The sequence below is a fragment of the Myotis yumanensis genome, unplaced genomic scaffold (assembly GCF_028538775.1).
Source record: "Myotis yumanensis isolate MYYU_CA2020_CCGP unplaced genomic scaffold, mMyoYum1.0.hap1 SCAF_4, whole genome shotgun sequence".
Lineage (NCBI taxonomy): Eukaryota > Metazoa > Chordata > Mammalia > Chiroptera > Vespertilionidae > Myotis > Myotis yumanensis.
In genome coordinates this window covers 41,363,743-41,366,933 of record NW_027223755.1, presented here as the reverse complement: position 1 = coordinate 41,366,933, position 3,191 = coordinate 41,363,743, and positions in this window count along the sequence as shown.

Here is a 3,191-nt window from a genome sequence, read left to right as displayed (position 1 = left end):
GAAAGCTTATATCTGAGTTCCTCTTTGGCTTCAGAGTCCTCCTTTCTCCCTTTGAAGAACCTAGAACACCTTGCAACTTGTTAATTAGGTGGTACCCACTCCAAAGAGAGATGAATGTGGAAAACCCAAGGCCTGGGAAAAAAGTATATTTTCTAGGGCAGCCCCCCCCCCCCCCTCCCTTCTCCATTCTACTAAGCTCCTCACCCCTGTCCACTCTCCAGAGAAGATCACTGTTGGGGAGTGGAGGATAGCCTTGAGCAAGGGCAGACCCTCCCAGTAGGCTCAGCAGAGGGGCCTGGTTGGTTTAGGGCCATGGTGGGCAAACTGCGGCTCTCGAGCCACATGCGGCCTTTTGGCCCCTTGAGTGTGGCTCTTCCTAAGCCTTAGGAGTACCCTAATTAAGTTAATAACAATGTACCTACCTATATAGTTTAAGTTTAAAAAATTTGGCTCTCAAAAGAAATTTCAATCGTTGTACTGTTGATATTTGGCTCTGTTGACTAATGAGTTTGCCGACCACTGGTCTAGGGCTTTGATTGACACAGTGGAAAGGGATGGATGTGGGTCTTCTACTCCTTAAGACTGGAGCAGCTTTAAAACTTGCCTTCCCTTCCAAAGCATAGCAAAGGGCCTGGATTTCAGGTGGCCACAGAAATTGGGAAGGGAAAGAGGGCTTAGAGGCCGCTGGCCTTTCAGGGGGGCAAATGCCCCAGGGACTAGCCGGGTGGAAAATGCAACAAACAGAGGGAATGTCCAGGTCACCTAATCATGTCCTTGATTTTTAATGAAATTATTGACATTTGTCCTTTGCAAATGTTCTCAAAATTCTCAGTGGAGACCCATGTTGTAATGTAAACTATAGTATTAAATGTGTGGTTAAAAAAAAAAAGATGTTGCTTCTTTGGGCATATTGCTCCACTTCAGTGAAGGGTCTAAAACCTAATTCTGCCCCTCAATTTTCAGCCCTAAGCTAATTCTCCAAAGTGAGCCCTAAATTCTATGAAAGTTTATTAAAAGGCGGATCTGAAAGCTTGAACTCCCGGTAACCAGTGAGAAAAGGTAAGTAACTACCCTTCCTGAAGTCCCTAACCAGGAAAAAAGTAAATGCAAGTACTCTCAAACCTGCAGATATACCTAGTGGTTTTCATATACTAATCTGATTGTACTTTCCTAATGCCAGCCTTTTCAATTAACTGTAAGATTCTGACAGTTACGGAGTATGGAATGCAGTGATGACATAATTAGAACCTATACATAATAAATAATACATCTGTGATATTTTAACCTCCACTACCAGTTATGAGATCAGTGTGTGGGCCAATTAACTACAGGGATTTTTTTTTTTTAACTAAGGCACTATAAACACACTGGTTTTAAATGTCCTAATTAGTAACTTGCTCATTAATTAACTTTCTGATTAATTGTGTAGCAATCTAATTTGTAGATGAGCCACTTAAAGAGTGATACCTTGTAATTCTTTCTTCTGTCTTTAAAATTCCCCCGTAAAATGTGATTTTGTATCCAGCTGGCCTCTTATTTGTAGAAATTTTCTGCTTAGAAGATGCTGTGAGTTTAGACTAAAACTAAATTTCACTTAATATTTCCCTATCTGGATTGGATAGGTGGGCTGAAAGCAGAGAGTTGAGTTGGGGGAGGGGTGTCATGCTGGGGCAGAGGACTGCAAATAATAGGAGCAAGTGAATAAAGGCCAAAATCACTCTATGCACTTGAGCCTGAAAATATTTTCCCCTTTTTATAAAGAAGAGAGAGAGCGCCCGCATTTATGCATGACTTGTGTTATAAGAAATTCTCAAATCCAGAGACCATTTTAGGGGAAAATAAATAATTTTTAAAGGAAACTTATTGTGGCCTCCACACCCCTATCATGGACCAGCCCAGGGGATAATTTAATGCAGTGGACAAAGGGCTAATGGCCGGTTTCAATAAAGGCCGCCTGGCACTGGAACGTCCTGGGGCTCCTCTATTAGCATCAGAAAGGGCTCGGGGTCCTGCTTCCACCAGAGCTATTGTTGCCCGGGTGTCGCCAATCCCGTCCTGCAGAAAGCCTTTAGCCCTGATGGCAGATGATTCTCTAAGTGAATAGAGATGAAGGCAGGGATATTAAGTGACTCTATAAAACATCCCGGACACAATTGTGTGATTGATGGAGGACAAAGTGGGAACAGCAGGACACAGGATCCTGGGAGAAGCAGCCTTGTCAATGCGAGAAACCCATCTCTGGAAACAGCTTCTCCTGAAGGAGTTTGCAGTCTATTTGTATGAGTAATCAGCTGGGCCCCCTCTCTGTCAGCCCTGTTTACTCACTGATTTTCTCAACAAGACAACCATTGACACTGGATGGATGGGGCTAATCTGGCGCAGAACTGGCGGCTTCGCAGAGGCTACAGGTCGAAAATAGAGCGCGGTGCCAGCTTCACCTCGCCTAATCTAGCGGCTAATATTTATTAGAGCCAATTTATACCGCTGCTCTCTCAAAGAGCAAGGAAGGCCCGGGTGCAATTAATAACATGGGCAATAACCACAGACAAACAAATAAATAAGGGTTTGTGAACTGTTTGGTTGGTTTTAAGGGAGGGTGGGAGGGGGAAAGGTTGGGTTTGCCACCTGGAGCTGGAAAAAGGAAGTCAAAATAGCCGTGAAGCCCCTGAAGAGGGACTTTCTCCTTGGCACCCCCATCCGATCTCAGAGCTACAACCCGGCTGCAAAATGGCTTTGGAACCCGCACAAATGCATGTAATTCAACTTGCATCTAACAGAATCTAAAAAGACACCTGCCCTCGCAGGCAGAGGTGCATGCGCACACTCCTGTTGTAAATATCCAGTTTATGTTCATCCCCACCCTGGGCGGAGGGAACCAGGTCGCACGCCCAGCACTGCACTAGGAGCTGGGGAGATGGGGAAGAGGAGAGAATGCAGATGGAGTGTACTAGGCAGAGGGACTAGGGAAGTCTTAGCAGCTTCAGACCCCTCCCTCCAAAATCGATGTCCTAGTTGGTAGCAACGTTACCGGTTGTTGCGTTTGCAGTGTTTGGACGTTTAACATGATTTTGTCGAGCCAAACTGGGGAGAAACGGAAAGACAAAGTGTGTGCGCTCCGGGGCGCGTCCCGAGTCTGGAGCCCTGGTGGGTATCTAATCGCGGAAAGGTGCACGTTGCCAAGAGCTGGTAGG